The sequence below is a fragment of the Choloepus didactylus genome, chromosome 5, assembly GCF_015220235.1.
Source record: "Choloepus didactylus isolate mChoDid1 chromosome 5, mChoDid1.pri, whole genome shotgun sequence".
In the NCBI taxonomy this organism is placed as follows: domain Eukaryota; kingdom Metazoa; phylum Chordata; class Mammalia; order Pilosa; family Megalonychidae; genus Choloepus; species Choloepus didactylus.
In genome coordinates, this window is record NC_051311.1 from 72,163,819 (window position 1) to 72,184,518 (window position 20,700).

The 20,700-nt window shown below is 37.1% G+C and overlaps 1 protein-coding gene across 5 annotated transcripts in view; it reads right to left on the reverse strand.

Moving 5' to 3' along the window:
• The window catches only part of CPED1 (cadherin like and PC-esterase domain containing 1), a 299,781-nt gene that overhangs the window by 205,828 nt on the left and 73,253 nt on the right, over nt 1-20,700 (reverse strand). The gene's annotated exons all lie outside the window — the stretch shown is intronic.

Consider the following 20,700-nt stretch of genomic DNA (forward strand, 5'->3'; position numbering starts at 1 on the left):
AAAAAGGTTTGAGAAGCAAAATTTAGCAGAAATTTTCTTGGGTGTTGAGTGAGGCTGATTCCTGCATTGCTGCTATTTTGTCCCCAACCCTTCTTCACCCAAATATGTAAATATTTAGCCATTCCTCAAGGCTTTTGGAGTCAGAAATTGTTGGGATGATGGGTGGGGGTGTTTTAATTTGTTAATTTGTTTGGTTAACACAACATAATGCTCCGCCTTCTCTCAAAGGAGCTGGTTTTGCCTGGGTTCATTGCCATGTCTGGCTCAATCCCTGTGGCCAACGCCAGGTCCCATGGCCCGAGTTCCTCCACTGTGAAAGAAAGGTGGGGAGGGAGGTCACTGGGAGAGAGAAAAATCATCAAAAGAAAACATACATGAAGTTGCTATTAGGAGAAAAGTAGAATCCAAGGGTTCATTCAATTTCATGGATCTAGAGTAAAAAGTGACAAAAGTTCATGGCCATCATTATCCATTGTCTGATTTGCAATTCAGGTTTTCAGCACTGTGTTTCAAAACTATTTACCTTGTCTCCAACTATCAGCTAGCACAGATATCTCAGAGAATTCTGCTCTTTATCAAGCATTTTCTTCCATCCCAAATTGTTTTTCCTTACCAAATATCTTAAAAGAGTCACAGTATCCATTAGTCTTAGGAGCTTGACTTGACATTAGAGCACATGTTTCCGATTAGACTCTTTCAAAACTGACATGAGACCCTAGGATTTTGTTTTGTTTTGTTTTGCTTTCCCTGTGAGCCATATTCTATGTAATTAGGGGCTTTACACCCACAAATGGCTAAAATGTTGCTTCAATAGCTTATGAAGAGAAAATTACCCTACTAAAAGCTGTCCAATAGGTAAATTTTCTCTGAATTACACACTTAGAGTACACCTGGCATATTGTTCATTTTGCCCATGGCACAAAAAATATTGCAGGTTTACCAATAATTCATGAAAGTGGAAAATTTTAAATATCATTTTGTGAGTGGCATCTTTGCTTTTTCTAGTTGGGCATGAATATGGTTTAAAGTTCTTTTCCTTAAATGACATAAAACTGTCCTAAAATTGTTGATGGACCTACGCAGGACTGAGAGAAGGAATATAGAAACAGAAACATTATAAAATATTGAATCGGAGAAGACAAACAAGGCATAACTAATTTACTTAATTCCCTCTCCTTTCTCCTCTTCTTCTAAATTCTGTATTTAGATTCAAAGTAAACTTTCTTGCTTCTGCCATATTCAGAACCCAAGAATATAAACAGTTATAGTTTTATATTTGAAGGATAAATACAGCCCTGTTTCCAGACTCTGTTTAAGATAAATATTTCAGGTCCAGTTGTAGTTGTGCATTGTTAGAACGCAACAGTATTAAACATCAGCATCACAACCCAAAAATTAAGAAAGAAAAAATAACACACCTATTTGGGTTTTTTTTTAAACCCTATGGTCAATGAGGGATGACAAGGATGTTGTGATGGTTTTCAGCTGTTACATACCCCAGAAAAGATCATGTTCTTAAAGCTAATCTATTCCTGTGGGTGTGGACCCATTGCAAGTAGGATCTTTTGTTGAGTAGGATCTTAACCTAAGTTGAGATATGACCCACCTCATTCAGGGTGGGTCTTGGTCCCCTTACTGGAGTCCTTTAGGAGAGGATAAAAGATAGAGAAAAGACACAGAAAAAAGCCACCAAAGCTCTGAAAGAAAAGCCAGAGAAGCTAAAAGAGAGAAATACACAGAAACTCAGAAAGAAAGCCACAGACGGAACAGCAGAAGCTGAAAGCAAAGAAACCTAAGAGAGGGGAGACCAGCAGACATAGCCATGCGCCTGTCCAGGTGACAGAGGAGTTGAGGATGGCAGGTAACTGGTCTTCGGGGAGAAGGTGTTGTTGTGTTGATGCCTTGTTTGGGACATTTTCATAGCCTAAGAACTGTAAGCTTGTCAGTTAATAAATCCCCACAGTAAAAGCTAACCCATTTCTGGTACACTGCATTTTGTCAGCTTTAGCAAACTAAAGCAGATGCTAATTGATTTACCAGTGGAGTGGTAATCTGTGTTCAACTAGGAGTCCACTATGTTTGGCTTTGACTGGAGGAGCTGTGGAGTGGGGCCTGATGCTAAGGTATCTATCCTGAAGCAAAAAGATGTGGGATGGGGAGAGGATATTGAGATGGCAAGGAAGAAGAGGGTAGTTTTTAGGATGATGTTCCTGTATTCCAAAGGTTGTATTTCCACTCCAGTTTTTTTCTCCGAAGCTAAAACAATATTAATGGAAATTTTTTTTTCAAATTATCTGTGAACAATTGTCAGCATAACATTATATGCCAAAGTAAAAAAAAAATTGTAAAATAAAGGAGAAGGATTTTGCAGTGAAGAACCCAATTTAGTTTTGACTTACTCCGACTTCAGAGAACACAAAAAGGCTTCCATCCCATGGTCAAGACAGTGACTGGTGCGATGGGACATGGTGCCAACAGTTTTAGCAGCAGGAGGAAGAGAAGCAAGTACAGTGTGGACCTCAAAATCCTTGACACTGGACATGGCACCATAGTACAGACCAGGACAGGCAGCAGCCAGCAGCCTCTGCCATGTGGAGCACCAGAAGCCCAGTGGCAGAGTACCTTTGGTGAGTGTGACCAAAGGTGTGTCAACAGCAGTAGATGACCACAGGGCACCAAAGCAGAAGTGGAGTAAAAGGTGAATGCTGTGTGAAGAATGAGAGCATTGCATTCATGAGCACCTAGGATACATTTGCTAAGACAAAGGGGGCATTTTGGGGCAGCACAATGATTAGGAGAACTTCTAAAATTTAATGGATGGGGACTGTAAATGTCAGACAAAACTGTTATTTATTTAGAATGCACTGGTACAGTATAAAGTCCTGCATCTCTCTGAATAGTTAGACATATATTTTCATTGGCCAGTGCTTACCCCAAACAGATGTTACTTATGCTGAATATCACCCTATGCACAACAACGCATTTTCCCTCATCCCATATCATTTTTGAAAGTCACCATGGACATTCATATGGATGAAAAGCCTGTTGGTAATTATTTGAACCTAGAGCTTGATTCCATTTTACATATAAACGCCAAGCATTTTACCCAGTTTAGCATACACTGAATTTTGCAGTAATGCAATTAATTCCATGGTTAAGCAAGGGAGCACTATACTTTATTCGTTTGTGATTTCATCAAGGATTGTTCTCTATTTTGAAAAGGCACATCAACAGCAATGTGACCCTGGAATATTAGCTGCCCCTATAACACAATTGGATCAATCTTAACTTGTAGCTTTCATATTTATGGACTATAGACATAAGTGCAAGCCTATGACTATTTCACTAATCCTCTGGTGTCACTGTACCTGAATATTTACATTTTGAAATATACTGTTTTTTCATTATAAAGTACTGTTCTGGTTTGCTAACATTGCTGTCAAGCAAAATATCAGAAATGGATTGGCTTTTATAAAGGGGGTTTATTTGGTTACAAAGTTACAGTCTTAAGGCCATAAAGTGTCTAAGGTATGGCATCAACAGGGTACCTTCACTGAAGGATGGCCATTGGCATCTGGAAAACCTCTGTAGCTCGGAAGGCATGTGGCTGGCGTCCACTTGCTCCCAGGTTGCATTTCAAAATGGCATTCTCCAAAATATTGCTCTTGGGGCATTTTTGTCCTCTCTTAGCTGAAGCTGCTCTCCAAAATGTCACTCTCACTTGCTCTCAGCTCCTTCTGTTTGTTAGCTTTTCATATGGCTCCAATGATTTAATTCAGACCCACTCTGAATGGGCGGGGTAACACCTCCATGGAAATTATCCAATCAAACGTTTCACTCACAGTTTATTGAGTCGCATCTCCACGGAACCACTCAGTCAAAGAATTCCAATCTATTTGCCCCCACAAGATTGCATCAAAGAATATGGCTTTTGGCAGGACATCATATATCCAAACTAGCACATGTACTTTCTTTTTTTTTTTTATTTTGAAGTTTGTTAAATTATGTGTATAGGTAAGGTATAGAGACTTCATTTCGGATTAACCAGGGCTCAATAAATTTGTTTTTTATCAAAAGAGAATGTAGAGTCTGCTAGGAATGAGAAGACTGCTGTAGGATGACCCAGAAATGGTTGATGGCAGAATTTTGAGGTGAAGGGACCTGAATATAGTGAGTGTGAGTAGAGGCAAAGAAATATTTTTGTGACCAGTTTGGGATCCTAGTTTTATTCTAAGGTTAATGAGTCTTGAAAAACATGAGTGGCACCAAACTCAATGAAAGAAGCAGTTAGTAATTATCAACTAATACTAATGGAAATATTTATTGAAAGAACAATGATAATACTTAACATTTATAGGGTGATAACTGTGCGAGGCTTGGTTCCAAGTACTTTAAATATATTAATTCATTGCATTTTCTTAACAACCTTAGGGGACAGAGTCAGTACCATTCCATTATTATAGAACAGGAAATTGAAGCACAGAGTAAGAAACATGCCCAAGGACACTGGGCTATTAAGTGGTGAAGATGGCCTTCACTCATATACAGCCTGGCTTAGTCTGTATCTACCCACAATACAACAGCACCTTTGCAGTAATGTCAAAGCAATTACTAGTTCTGCAGATCATTTCCAAGAATCATTAATTCTACAATTGTATTTGTCCCATAAAACATACTTTGGCTCTACTTATATTTGCTCCTCCATACCCCCAGATTCGCACTATAGAAATCCAGTTTGGCAGCACAATCAGTGCCCTCCCAAGGAAGTGAAGAGAGCAGCTTTGAAAAGCCAGGATGACTGATTCTTGGCCATGACAGTCTGATGACCACGATCTAGCCTGATCATCCCCCACCCCTAGGAATAAGGCTGCTGCATAAAGGGTGTCACACTGAATTTTCTACTTTGTCTGGAAATGTTGCAGCTGGTTTGAGGAGTTGAGTCTGGAGAGGACCCATCAGAGAAAGGTAGCAGAAGAAAGGGGAAAGAGGCGGCTCAAAGGAGAGAGAGTGCTGAGGACCTGGGCTTCTGACTCTCCCAGGGCTACTGAGGATGTGCTCAAACTTACTGAGGTTCTAATCAAACAGCTAATAACAATCTGCCTGCAGCAAATTCACTTAACATCTTCTTATATGCAAATATTACGACAAATAAGAAATTAAAAGGATTATTTCTGTTGAAATAGTAATGATAATTATAGTAGAAAGGATAAAGAAGCTCTATTTCACGTTAGGCCCAGGTATAACAGCTTAATCTAGCTAGCTCCCTTCTTATTTGCTTGCATTGTACTAGAGGCTTAAAATACGGTACAGTGGTTCAAGTTCATTATAAGAGGCATATGATAGTGGTTAAGACACGGATCTCCTGTTTACTGGGTCTGTGTGCCAAGAGGTTCTCTAAGCCTCCATTTCTTCATCTGCAAATGGCATGACAGTATCTATCCCACAGACGGTTATAGAGAATTAAAAGAAGGAATTTTGTAAAGCACTTGACACTATGTCTGACATATGATACGTAACAAATTATGTTACTTATTAGTATTATTATTTTAGGGTAATTTTAAAAATAATAATCCTGTGGCATAAATCATGAAGCTCCACTACAATTATCTATAAAACAAATGAAAAACTAATACTAGTTCTGTCTGGTGACTGCCTTTACTCAACCATTAACTGTAAGTAGTACTTACTTGCCTATATTTTTCCATATCAGAATGCCTCTAAAAAGGGCAATAAATATTGTTGTGACATTTTTATGCAGATGTGGAAAACTGAAATCTTCATTCAATTTTCCTAAGCAAAATCAAATTATGGATATTCTGAGTAGTATAGAAATAATGCCTTGCATATTATTTTCTTAGAGTTACAACATATATACTTTAATAAAGCATTTTCATGGCATCTCTATAAGGAAAGAATGGTCAGTTTCATTGCTGTTATTTTACAAATCTAGAAAAGAGACACAAGTGGACTAAGGATTTTTCCCAGACTTATATAACTATTTTAGTAGCAGGGCTGAAACTAGAATTCAAGTGTCCTCACATTGTGACAATAGGATTCCTGATTTCTTCCTCTACCTTCATATATTGCCTCTAGGGTTAGAATTCTTATCACTACATACTCACCTCCGAAATAGGTGAGGCAAGATGGGCTGTGGGAAGGTCCTCTCGGTTAATATGGGTAAATGATCTGCTTTTGTCCTTTTTGGGATAAGCTGACTCTTTGATATGTTACACATTTTCTTATGAAATGACTATCAATGCTGGTATGGTGCTGCTGCTGTGACTCTATGATGTCATTAACCAAAATGCCTCAGAAGAATAAAAGAAATTTCCATATTTTACCATTAGATGGGGCTAAAAGAAGTTTAAAGAAAATAGTGCATCAAAAGTTACTGATGCACTGAATCATGGCATTTCAATCAGTTTTACTACATAATAGAATCCATGCATCTCTCCCAGACAGAAGCACACCCAACTCATTACTAAAGAATAAAACATCTTCCAAAGCCACCCCAGTCACTCAGTTAACTACACTTTTGCCAAGACTATGCATCCTTTCTAATCACAACTTCAACTACAAATGAGGGATTCTAAGATTCTATTGAGAGAAATGAATGAATTTCACTCTGTTTATAGCTTGCTGCAACTCACATTCTGGGCCTTTATCAATATATTTTTCAATATGATTGTAATATTTGAAGAGACTAAATGGCTGTTAAAATGTATTTGTCTTAAATTGTATTATTAACTATTATGGCAACAATGAGAAGGTCAGGAGACTATTCATGACAAGCATGATCTTTTCATGCATAATGTGTTGCACAGCACAAAATTTATAAAGTTGTATGTATTAGAATTAATGTATCATTTAGTGGACTTTTATCTTCTAGTATCAGTAATATCATGCAGTGATATCATCACTGATGCACAGCCCTGGACTTCCTTTAAAATGAACAAAGAAAGCCACAAGCACTGCAAACTTTTAATAGCACTCTGTTTTTCTTTCATAACACTTGGCATTTTGTGGTGGTTGTACAAAATCTGGCTCTACCATCAGAAGAAAACTAGGAGAGTGATTATCTTTGTCAATACATTATATCCCCCAACACCAAGCACATTGATGGCATGTGGCCAGGGGCTCACTATATTATGGTAAATGAATAGAGCAGAGAGACAATTCACAAATGAATGAATAAAGATCATAGTATAGTTCTCATTGATTTATTGGATTTACTCACAAAGTGGGCATGTAAGTTTTAGGATGAATTTTCCCCACTTCAGCAAATAAATCCTGGAACCTGATTTTGTTCCTCACTCTTCTTAAGCCAGCTCTTGTAATCTCCAAGTAGTAGAGACTTTGATGGCTTAAACACACATATACACACACAAAAAACCCGTTTGACAAATGCTTTAAGAATTTTTTCATCTATTTTGAAGCAACCATTGTTTTTAGGCATGCTATCAGGATCTCAGATTAGTTGCTAATATGTCTGTTGCAAACACAGTGGCTCAGGTATAATATTTGTGGGGAAAATATCACAATCACTACTTGGATGATGGATTTGATCTGGAAAATGCAAACAAATATGCTATAATTCATTTTATCAGACTACATACTGAGTCACGGAATGTGTCTACACATAGTTAAGAATAAACTTTTAATAGATTCAGGCTTGGTGAAGAGGATACCCAATCCATGAAGTATCAATATATTTACTGATTTTTTTATCATGTAATTCAAAGAAACTCAGCTTCATTGTTTAAAGATGTTCATGTTTTAACAAATTGTGTTGGCATTATTTAAATACAATGCTACATTTAACATTCAAATAAGTAAGTAGAGGCTTCTAGAGAAATTTAGACAACAAAAGTGAATATCACTTTTTTTTTTTTACCTCTCCTTATATGGTCTGTTGAAAACCAGACTTAATTATCATAGAATCATATAAATTATAGTTACCGAGTGTTGCTCCTAGTGTCTAACAGTGCTTTGTACAGGGTAGGAATTCTAATAGACCCTGGTAAATGAAATTAAAAAAAAAAAAAAATCCCTGCATGACACAACAGCAGGTACAGAAGCTCACAAACCAGAAATACAAAGATTTCCCAAACCAGGTTTATGTCAGGGCCTTCTGAACTTACCCTAGACAAAAGAGCAGAAGGATTATTCAGCTTCTTCAGCTAGTAGGTCTTTAGCATACTACAGAGAAAGTCAGTGAGCTGCCAATTTTTTTCTGAAAGATGGAGAAGCTATCCCTTTCTAACTGGCTTGATGCCAAGTGTGCAGAGTATAGAGCCGTGAGCAACACCAGAGCAAGCAGCATCTTGTATCTCAATGAGCTTGCTTTAGCTTCTCCCAGACAAAAAGAAAAAGCAAATCTTCTAAGGCTCACATACATCCACATATCCTGGTGCTTCATGCCACAATTTATCTTCCCTCACGTCTTGCCAGCTGCTAGGCATGCAGTGCTACACAGTACATACTCCCAGGCACATTGACAAGTTTGCATTTTAGTTTTTAAGAAAAACCAAGTGGAAAGAAGAATTATGTAGATTCCAGCTAGCAGGCTGTGGCAAGCAACAGATTTTCCCCCCATTTTCAAGGAAATGAAACAAGGTTATGGTACCATTTTCCCAAAATCTCCATTTGATTTTGGCTGTGATTAGTTAATTTAGAGATTGACAGTTCACAGAAAGAGCTTTAAATTTTATAGATAGGTGGCTGCTGCATTTTCATGATGCAGTAGTTTCTGTGAGGTTCTGCCTGGTCAGCAATGGTGTCTAAAATTCATACCATTGGTGGTGTGTGTGTGTGGGGGGGGGGGGTTGAAGTACTTCCAGAATGCTCCTGTGAAGAAATGTACACTCGAGAAACAAAAGCATAGCAGCACTTATCAGTTTATCAAATTGGCCAGTTCTGGAAAGCAAAGACAAGGTCTGAGAGCATATGAATATTGGGATTTAAGAGAAGAAGTAAAAAGCAAGCATGACACAGAAAGGCAAGACTATATACAGTCCAGCAGGAGGGCACTTGGGTAGCCAGTGGACTGAATGAGAGCTCTTGGCATCAAAGAGAAGGAAAAATAAATATTCCCTTTTTTAGAAATGACTTTTGGGGCTAGTTTTGCTTCAAGAATTCCAGTCAATACATACAACCAATTAGTAAATATTTATCAAACATCTATAATAGGCATCTGTTGTTTTTGTCCGTTCTTCCTTTTGCCTCAATGTCCCAATAAAACATCTTCCAATAAGTTGCTAAAACAGAACTTGCCTGACAACCGCAATTTCCCCCTTTTTTTTCCTGGACCATGAATTCCCAATGCCCCCTGAAAGCTTTAGAATACCTGCTTTTACCCAGTGTTGCCCAATTCTTGAATTGTTGAACTGCTAAAGGTCTTTTTGATTTGCAGTAGCAGTTCTTTTGACACCTAACTTCTCTACACTTGAATAAAGGGAGATAATATCTCCCTCCAAGGGACATTATAAGGACTAAATGGATTAAGTAGGATATTGCTGAGAACATAGTTATCATCCAGTAAATGTTGGTTGCTTTTATACTGTCCAAGTCAGTGAAGATTCTTGGGGGAGGGTGACATATAATAATATTTCTCATGTTTTGGGAAAATTGGATTTGAAGTTTGGGGGCAGGATGGATGTGAGAGAAAGAGAGGGAGAGAGAGGGAGAAAGGAGAGCAGAGAGCAGTTAGGTCATATGTAATTAAAGCATGAGGTCATCAGCTTTTCAACTAGTATTCAACAATAGAATACTCATCAATTTTGATTACCCTGATTTCTAGACTAAGAAATAGCATACAAGAATGAAATGCCAACTAAAAAGTAAGAACATCGTGAAGTAGTCCCAAACAAAATAATAATAAAAGAAAAAAAAATAAGTGAGCAGGATAAAATTTAATTACTCTGCGGAAGGGAGGGATGTCCTAAGCATGATGCCTAGGTATAAAAGCCATAAAAAGAAGATTGACCTGACTACAAAGAAAATATTAAACCAATGTGAGCCTAGAAATACTATGAACAAAGTTAAAAAGCAAGCATATATTTACAACATTTTCAAGATTGGTATATATATGTGTGTACATATGTAAGTATATATTTTAAAACAAAACATATTAAGCATACATTTTACATAGATAGTTAAATAGATAAAAATATATGAGTAGATACATGTACATATATGTACATAAATTGGAGTTTATATATAATACAAATATATATTATATAAATATTATATAAATATAAATTTATATATCAATATGTACATAAATTGGGGTTTTCTTTGTTTCTTTTATTTTTAACTTAACAATATGGTGTGAATATTTTTCCTATGCCAGTAAATACAGATCCATAGACATCATTTTTAATATCTACATAGTTTTCCACAGATATATATACCATACTTTGTTTTCTCTTCAATTGCATGGTATTGTACTATGTAAAAATTATATATAAACAGGAAAGGTGTGAAAGGATATTTAATTCACTGAACTAAATTTTTTCCTTTCTTTTAGCTTCTCATTCCTTTCATAATGAATATATCTTAGTGTTATAAAGGTATAATACAAGAGAAAGGTAAAAGGAATGAAGAAAATGCATGTTTTATCATTTTTCATTTGGTTTCTATTTTTAATAACTTCCTTCTTATGGGTGGCAAAAACATAAACAGGATACAGGAAGGAAACAGAAGAATGTTTCTGATAACGTCCATTCTTGATAAATAAGAGGGAATTACGATTTTCCACCCCATTGACTGCTATTATCTTGTGGCTTCCTTATCTAGAGCTGTGATTCTCAGATTGAACTCACCAGAGCTTCTTGGGATGTAGAGAGGGGCAGGGAAGTCTCAGGAAAGTACCTCTGAGAGCCACCAGGAGGAAGAAAAGAAAGGGCAAAGGAGGGGATGAAGAGGGGAGGATCCTACCCTTTATCAAACAAAGCAATTTCATGTCCTCCTGTGTTATCAAGGACTTCTGAGTGAGGTTTTTTTTTTTTTTTTTTTTTTAAGTTTTAGAGTTTAAAAAAGAAATAAAATTCACTTTAAAAAACACTGTGGTTTAGATCACAGATCTTTCTTCCTGATTTAGGTTTTCTGGTTGTGCTGGTTTGTATGTATTGTGTCCCCCAGAAAAAGCCATGTTCTTTGGTGCAGTCTTGTGTGGGCAGACAGATTGGTGTTCATTACGAAGGTATTGGTGTTTATTAGGTTGGAACGTTTGTTTGGATTGGGTTATTTCCATGGAGATGTGCCCCCACCCAACTGTGGGTGATAACTCTGGTTGGATGGTTTCCATGGAGGTGTGGCCGCACCATTCAGCGTGGGCCTTGACTGGTTTACTAGAGCACTATATACGCTCAGACAGAAGGAGCAAGCTTGCTACAGCCAAGAGGGACACTTTGAAGTATGCACAGGAGCTGAGAGAGAAGCTGCAACTTATATTTTGGAGATGGCCTTTGAAAGCAGACTTTTGTTCCAGGTAAGCTAAGAGAGGACAAACACCCCAAGAGAAATAAGAGTGGCATTTTTGAGGAGCTGCAGCATAGAGAGGAACATCCTGGGAGAAAGCCATTTTGAAACCAGAACTTTGGAGCAGACGACAGCCATGTGCCTTCCCAGCTAACAGAGGTTTTCTGGAAACCATTGGCCATCCTCCAGTGAAGGTACCCGATTGCTGATGCGTTACCTTGGACACTTTATGGCCTTAAGACTGTAACTGTGTAACCAAATAAACCCCCTTTTATCAAAGCCAATCCATCTCTGGTGTTTTGCAAACGGCAGCATTAGCAAACTGGAACACTGGTCATATATCAGACACCCTCAATTTTTCCACAGAGAAAAGAAGCTGAAGCACAATTAGTCAACAAGACATATTAGCTATGCCATATTAGCCATCACTCTGAATGCAGAACCAATTAAGATGAGGAATAGTGCCTACAGAGCTAAACTATAGAGATACTAAATATGACTAGATAAGTAAAGAGAGACAACTCTCACCGATGTCGTCCTACTCCAGACTTCTAGCAATCAGCACTTAGCTTCTCCTCTGAAGAAATGCTGGAGAAATATTCAAAGACTTTGAAGTGGTACAAGATGTAAACTCCTGCCTAAGAGAATAATATATCCATCTCTATCCCATATGAATGGGCTAACCCAACAATGTGAGAAACAGCTAAACCTGTCTTTTTAGATAGGAATAAGGTGTTCTGTCTCTTGGCTGCAAAGGTAACCACCCAGAAGTTGGTATTATGGTCATGTAACTTGTTAATATGTTTCTATCTTGTTTATGTGTAATCTAATAACAGTTGTCTATTTCTTTCATAGATGCGGATCTTTTTTGCTGGCAATGGATTGTTACTTAAAGGAATGAGCTAGTATTTTCTACTTCTCCTGCTCTGTCTCATAGCACTATCTCAGTATTGAGCTCATAATCAATAAATGGATATATGAGTCCAAGCATTGCCAAGACCCACTGATAATAGGCAGTTCCCCTTCCACAACTGTCCCCCTCTGAAAGCATCCTCTCAAGTCCTTCATTAACAAATATTAGAGCAATTACCAAAGACCAGGGATTATACCTTGAACTCAAGAAGTGAAAAACTGAGGTCTTGCCCTACAGGAGTCTCACCCCAACTGGGGAGACAAACACACACAAATACAACTAAGATACAATGTGACAAGGCTATAATACAGGCTGTCCCAAGATACAATAGGAATGCAGAGGAAAGAAAGGGTACATCTATGTCAGGAAATCTGATAGACTTACACAGAAAGCGAACCTTGAGTTGATGCCTAAAAAAATAATAGTTTAGATTTTCAAACTATTCCCAGTGATTACTTATTTTCTTCCTTATATTTTTCTCCATTTTAAAAACAATGTGCTCAAGTTGAAAGGAATATGTTCTTGGCCAACTTGGTGGCTGAGTGGCCATTTCTTGGTATCAACCTTATCTAGCCCTACTGATGGCTGGCTAAAACACTAGGGAGATAATCTTTCACTACCCACATGGCTTTTCTTTTGAAATATATTGTGACAGTGGAGGAGAGGGTCTTCTGTACCTATACTGAATTAAACGGGGTATTCAGAACTACAGTTTAGTTCTATCAGCCCTAGAATGAATGAAAATTCCTCTCATATTAGTTCTTAATGTGTTTGTTTTATGCATGTATATTCATAAGCATTTTAGAGGGAAACTGAGAGACAGCTTTAGGGGCCACTGGCTAATTGTGTTGGTGGTGTGGTGATTGAGCTGGCAAGTTCAATAGTAGTAGGATTTTTCCATTTTAGCAGGTGAAGAAGTCAGACATCCTAGGAAGAGGGAGCAGCACAGTTTTGTGATTTTCTCCACTGTTTGCTGTGCAGGAGCAGAAAGGTCAGACTGTAGGATTTTTCTATGATTGGCGGCTTAAGGGCTGGTATGGAAGAAAAATAAGAATCATGCAGGGCTTGTAAGGAAGTATTTCAATTGGCAAACTAAGTGGTACAAGCATGATAGAAATGAAATTGTGACCCAAAGTGACTGACAAAATTAGAGAATACAACAGAATTAAGAGTACCAGAAGTGTCCTTTGAGATTCCAGATGTGATGGTATTGAGGGAATGAAGAATCCAGAAAGGCTGTGACTATGAAGTGGTGAATTAATTTAGGCTTTCAAAGATGGTTGATGCAAATTACTGAGCAAGGCTATGGAATTGGGAGGCTGAAGGTGAGGAGAAATGAGGGTCATGGATTTGATGTGATCAAGGAGCTGTGAGATTAAGAGGATGAAATGTCCATCTATCTGGGCATCAAAACTGACAATAATAATGGCAGACTTCAAGTGGAGAAGAAGTTAACCTAAGTGATAATTTCCTTATTGAAATTAAGGTATTGGTAGAAAAGCCAGCTTTGTTGTCTGCAGGGGTTAGCAAGGTTTCCATTTTTGTAAGAAAATGGAAGCAGGAATGACCAGGAGATAAACAAAATGCAAAATGTGCTAAGAAGAACAATAGAGAAGTATAGGGAGAAGGAGGTCCATACTTCTCTAGGCCATTGGATTATGTCTGAACCTTGAGTGGTAACTGAATATTACGGGGACAAGAAACATGAGGGAACTTTCTTTAGGTTTCCAACATTGCAACATAGGTGAGGTTTACTGGATGAGGCCACGAGGTACTGCTTTGTACTCTTCCTGTTTCTGCAACTCCACTTCTCTTCTTAGGGACCAAATGGCTTAAGTTAATGGATCTGTATACATTTATCAGATGACAGGTAAAATTCTGAAAAAGTGCAGGTTATCTGGCCTCTCGAGCTTCTAAATTTGTTTTCCTGCTCAAGAGCCTTTTTCCTTACTATCTACAGTCTAAATAGTTAAACAGCTAAGATGGGAAAGCTACAGTCAATCCTGTTACAGGGCAAAGCAGTACTATCCATGGGCTATTTTTAAGCATCCTTACTCATAGTTGAAATGGTTCTGATTTAACAAGATTTAAGTCATCCAGGTAAGATCTTCTGCCCTAAAATATCTTCAAGTGTTCATTCAATAAATATACTTATTGTGTATCCATTGTATGCCAGGTTCTGTCCTAAGTACTGGGATGAGCAAAAGAGATAAGGCCCATGTTCTCATGATACATTTTAATATAGTAAATAACCGGAAAATATCATACAGAAATAAGTGTTATGCAGAGAAATAAAACAGCGTGGTATGACAAAGACTCTGACGTAAAGACACATTCATGTAAAGATCTGGGGGCAGAGTGGTCCAAGCCCAAGGAAAAGCTAATGTAAAATCCCAATGAAGCTTGGGTGTGTGGTGTGCAGTTAAGGAAGAGAAATATAGAAAGTGTGACTGAAGCACACTGGCTATGAGAGGGAGCTGTGCAAAATGCGTTGCAGAGATAGGTGGGGCAAAATCTTCTGGAATTTCAGGCCAAACCAAGGAATTTGGATTTTATTCAAAGCAAAATGGGAAACACAGTTTTGATTTTGTTTTTAAATGATTACTTGGGTGGGGTGTCTCCAGTGTAGGACCTTTTGATGGGCTCTAAAATGGTTTCTGGAAGTCAAAAGCCATAATGGAGTTAGGCCCCTTCCCATATTTCAGGAATCCCAATGATCTTGGGTGAAAGGACTAAGTTTATTTACTTCTTCTCTAGTCTGTACTAAAGTTAAAGCATATAGTTACACAATTAACTGACAAGATGGATCACCTGCAGACTAGGTACCTATCAGAGGATAAAATTCAAACTCAAACTCACTGTGGTTCAACATCCTCCAAAAGTTCAGTTGTGAGAAATAGTTTTTAAGAAAGTATTCCTGGATGATATGATGGCCACACATTCCTCTAAATCAGACTACCAAAAAGGCAGTTTGGCCTGCAGCATCTCATATTAAACCTGCACAGGATTTTTCTTAAAAAAATTGAATCTGAATGCCTTTTAAATACAGCATACAATTCCCAGGCAGCCAAATCTTTACTCACCCCCCTCCAAGCCCCTATTCATAACTTATATGCCAGGCCCTTGTAGGCATTTGGCTGTATGACTTCTTTTCCAGATAAAACCATCCCTGGATCAAATCAGAGCATCAGTAAGCTGGTTACCTGGATCACACTCTTTCAGTACCTCAACAGATTGCTTAGCAAGCCTAATAAACTTATTTTATTTATTAAAATGGGGGGAAGATCACTGTGGCTGCAGTATAGTTACCGGGATTATTCAGGGGCAAGAAAGGAAGTGGGAAGGGTATGAGAGGATGGAGATATGGACTAAGCTGGTTGCGGTAAAGATGGAGAGAAATGGATGGATTCTGTAAACTTTGCGGGTAGAGAGCTTGCTGGTGAACTGAATGGAAATTTGAGCACACTTTCAGAAATTCTGCCACTTAGAAATGCATTGGGTTTGCAAGATTCTTTTATAAAAATGCAAATATTTGAAAGAGGCTTATGACTGGGGTAAGGGTGTAATTTAGTATGAATTAGTTCCATCAGCTTACTTTCTGCAACCACATAGCTAAAGTCAGTCATACTAAAGGGATGAGAGTTTTATTTAGGGACAGATTTTTTCACATAAACATTATCATGTGGGAGGAAGAAGTGGGGTGTCAGGATCTGAGAGCACAGAGGGTAAGTGAATGTTGGCCTTTTCTGAAAGTTTGCCAAATTTGCCTTGTACAGAGTAGACACATTACATTCCCCCAATCTTCTTTAATATTGGAAATCTTCCCCTTTCTTGGACTCCTATTTGAAGGAAAACATTTCTCCAAGTTAGAGTAGAAGGGAGGGAAAAAAATAAAAGCAATAAAAATCCTCAGATGGTATTAGAAATTGAGAATTTCAGTGTTCTCCTGTTTAAATTCCTCTTTGTGCTCCTTGATGCTTCTGGTTCTTCAAAGACTTTCACCTTAAGTCTCCCACATGATTATCCCTTACACAAAAAATTCTATTCCTAAGTAAAATTGCTCAAATTAGAGCTAGGCTGATTCCCTAACAATATTACTGATATTGTATGATAAATAAGAATTTTTAAACATATAATGGTAAAAAAAAATCATAAGTGCCACGTGAGATTAACTTTATTATTAGTCAATGTTTATACATAATATATTATAGTTCAGTACATTAAGTTAAACATACATTTGGTAAAGTATTAAGTTTCATTTATCATTTTCCTCTTTCTTTAGGTACTCACAAGTTACTAAAAAAATGATACAGATATCCTAAAATGATCGAACACTACTTGGGGCATAATTGTGGGTATGAAAGCCCATTCTCAGAACTAAGATAAAACTACCAGAAAGAATGAATTATGACTAAAACTTTGGCACACTCCTAACCAGAACTTCTTGGATGGTAATGCTGCATTTAAAAAAAAAAAAAAAGAGCAAAAATAACAACTTACAAACCAAGTAAAATAGTTCTCTTATGTTTTGTTTTGTGCTTATATTCCAAAGATGGGAAGGAAAATCCTTTTAAAAAAACAGACCTTAATAAAAAGTAACAAAAAACATTAGCAACATTTTGGGGCCAACTAAAAATTATAAACTTTTTTTCCCCCAAAAGCCAAAGCTTTAAACAGCAAGATAAAAATAAATCTTTTTATAAGCCTGTAAAAATTCCATGGATTTGTGCCTTTCAATGTGAGTCACAAATCTAATGTCAGGTACACTCTGTCTGGCTATGGAATTGAACAAGCTTTGTTAGACTTATATGCTGCCTTCAACTGCTCTGCTGCACCTGGCCAAAGCTCTGCTTATCCTGACACATTTGCATGAGCCCCAACCACACATGAGTATGGTCCCACTCCCTTCTTGACATCCTGGTCTCCACCTAGTGCTTAAGATACAGCCCAGGACAATTTGTTTATATGGGATGACACAGTTGAAATCATAGAACCTCAGCATTATTGACTATTGCCAAACTTTGTCTTTTTATAGATAAGAAAACTGAAGCACAGCTAGGTTTTCAGTCTTTCTCAAGATCACATACTGATTAAGCTTTAGAACTAGGTCTTGTCAGGTATTCTCCACTGAAACTGTTGGGAGATACATGAGTCATTTTTGTACAACTTGTGAAAAGAAACACTGATGACCTTTGTTCTGAGCAATCTTTTCAAAGATATTTATATAGCAGATAGCTTTGAAAGACTGAGATGCTGTCTCACTGTGAAGCAAAGGGAAGGCTTGTTTTTTGTCCCTTAAATAAAGATAATATCTCCCTCTGGGATAAAAGGCAGGCATGCTCACTGCCTGTTATAAAAGATTCAGGCTCCCTAAGCTTGGGGATCCTCTCTTGAAATAAAAACCACTTGTATGCAGATGTCACCTAGCCCTCTTCATATCATCCTTTGTGAACAGGGCCTCAGGAAACTGATGTAAATGCTGATACTCTGGCCACTGCTATTGTTTTAAGTGGTAAAGTCATCTGCCTCTGACCCAGGAGTCACATGTCTTCTGCCATCATCTATGAAACCATGGCAGGCTAACTTGTAAGCTTGGAGGTAGGATAGAATCTCAGTCCTTTCATGGTTTTTGAAAGAAAAATTAAATCTTAGTAATAACCATTATGAAAGGAGAGGAAATACTAAATATTACAAGGAACATTCCTTGATTTTTCAAATCTAGTTACCATATTTTGAGAATTATGTTATGTATAATATATAATATACTTTATTCTTCATGTAAAATCTATGAAATAGGCCTCAATATTCTCACTTTATATATACAATAAATAAATATATAACTCCCTAATATGTCACACAGATAACAGATGGCAGAGCCAAAATCCTGGGCTTCAAAATTTGTATTTTTTTCCTCTCTCCAAATGAAACATACCTTAAAATGACAGAGGTAGAGTTATGTGGTTATACTATGTAGTATTATCTTGAGTTTTATTATTTTACCTTTTAAATAATACTGTATATTTAGGATATTTAGATACTGACATGTTGCTATTGAATCTGTGTTCAGTATTCAAAATACTAAGTATTCACAATACCGAGTATTGAATCCTGAGTTTATAGCTACAATCTACAACAAAAACTACTGTTTTAAAGCTTAAGGCAGAGTGTAATGCTGTACATATATTCCATTGGAGCTACTCATTTGAGAAAATTATCTTCATCTAGAGAAACATGAAGTGATAGGAGAAATAATTACCTTAAAAGCCTATATAGTCCCTGAAACTAAGTTGTTGATCACAGAGATAAACAGGAAATTAAGACCGAAGAGTGAGGAAAGGACTATATATTTCGAAAATTTATAGATTGTTCTGAAGAATAAAAATGCCTAAGACAGGGAAAAACTTCTTAATTTTCTGGAAACAAAATAAAACATTATTTTGGATATTTAACAAAATATTTGACAAAAGTTTTTACTTACATAAGACAAAAGTAACTGAAAATGACTGTACATGTTTTATGTTTGTAATCATTTCTGCAAGGTAAAAATGAGAACTATTCTACTTGGAGATCTAGACTTCCTAATAAATGATTCATAATCTGTCATCATTACTAGTTCATAAACATATAAGAACTGTTTGGGGATATTTTTAAAGCTATAGCCCATTATCTGACTATAAACAGGTTTTTACTTGCATGATTCTATTCTATTAACTATAATGCTAAAAACAAAAAACAAGAAACAGCCAACTATATTAAAATATAAATATCAACAAAGAAAAACATGCTTTAAAAATATGTAGGGTCAGCCCAAAATGTAAACACTTTTTTGAGATTACCTTCTCTAAATGATTTCCATATTTATTAAAACTGTATTAATGGAAAATTATTTTATTACTTCTAACAAAAACATTATTGGCCCCAATCAAGATAGCGGAGTGAGAAGTTCCAGAGCTCTGTCCCCTGACAGAAGCTTTGAACAACCAGCAAACCCTGGCAGAAACATCTTTCTTAAAGCTCCAGCAAAGAGTTAATGGACTGCAGTAATAGGGAGATGACCAAAACAAGTAAAAGCCTACTTAAAGCAGTAGGATCTTGCAGCACACTGGGTGGTCCCTCACCACTGGCTTGATGCACAGCCAGCCTGCAGTCCCAGTGGAGATCCATGGTTCTGGTTTCAGAGAGAGTAGAGTAATCTTTGAACACTACGGGGAGCATGTATGTCTGTTGTAGTCTGTCTGGTAGTGGCCTGAGGAACACACTGTCCCAGAACTTGCCCTGCTTGTGGAAGGTGACTCACAGAGCTCTCCTACAGAACGCTGCGGGAGAGCAGTCAAGTAGATGCTGGGGGCAAGGGATCACTGGCTGTAGAACATACAGTGCAGTGCCTGGGATGTGAGGAAACTGTTTCCTAGGGAAGAGGGGATAGTCATATCTGTGTGAATGGTGGGACGTGCATGCCCAAGACAAGACATGTGTGCAGGAAGGATGATGCAGGCCCCTACACTTTGGCCTGGAGCTATTTTCTAAACTCATTGTCTATATAATCTCTGAAGAAAAGCACCAAGCAGGTCCATCTGAAAAGAATGGGAAAGGTGTTTTCCTTTTTTCTTTCTTTTATTGTTATTTTTGTTGTTGTTAAGTTTACAAAACAGACAAAGAAAGAGGAAGTGATGGCAGAGGCGAAGGAAAAGGCTAAAGCATTAGAAACAATCAATGAGGAGAATCAGGCCAGGGACATTCCAAAGACTTTTAAAAAATGATCCCAAAAGAAATAGAGGAGGTAAAGGAAATAGGGACAAAGAAGTAAAGAAATAAAAAAAATCAGGAAAATGATAGATGAACATAAAGAAGGTATCAATAGAGAGATGGAAATTATGAAAAATGTATCACTGCTTTTCTGATGCCACTAGGACACAAATTAATAACAGACAGAATTAAAGTGATACAGATCTAAATTTTAATTATATAATGAAACACTTTTTAGGGGAATAAGCTATTAAATATTGTGATGCTTTTTAAACAAGAAATTTGAGGAACGCTTTCACTGATGGTTTTTCAAATAGGCTATTATTTCATCTATGAAGACTTATATACCTTCTGATTTTTTTTCCATTCGGGGAATCTATGAGGAAACTAGGAATGGTAATATTTCTCCCAAATTTCTAATACAGTCAAAACACAGAATTTATTCATTCAGCATCCTATCTTAATCACACAGCCTAACTGAGAGAATTTCAGGAGAGGAGAAACAAACCTATTAGCATCAGAATAACTTAATACCAAATTTTATATAACTAAGAAGTACT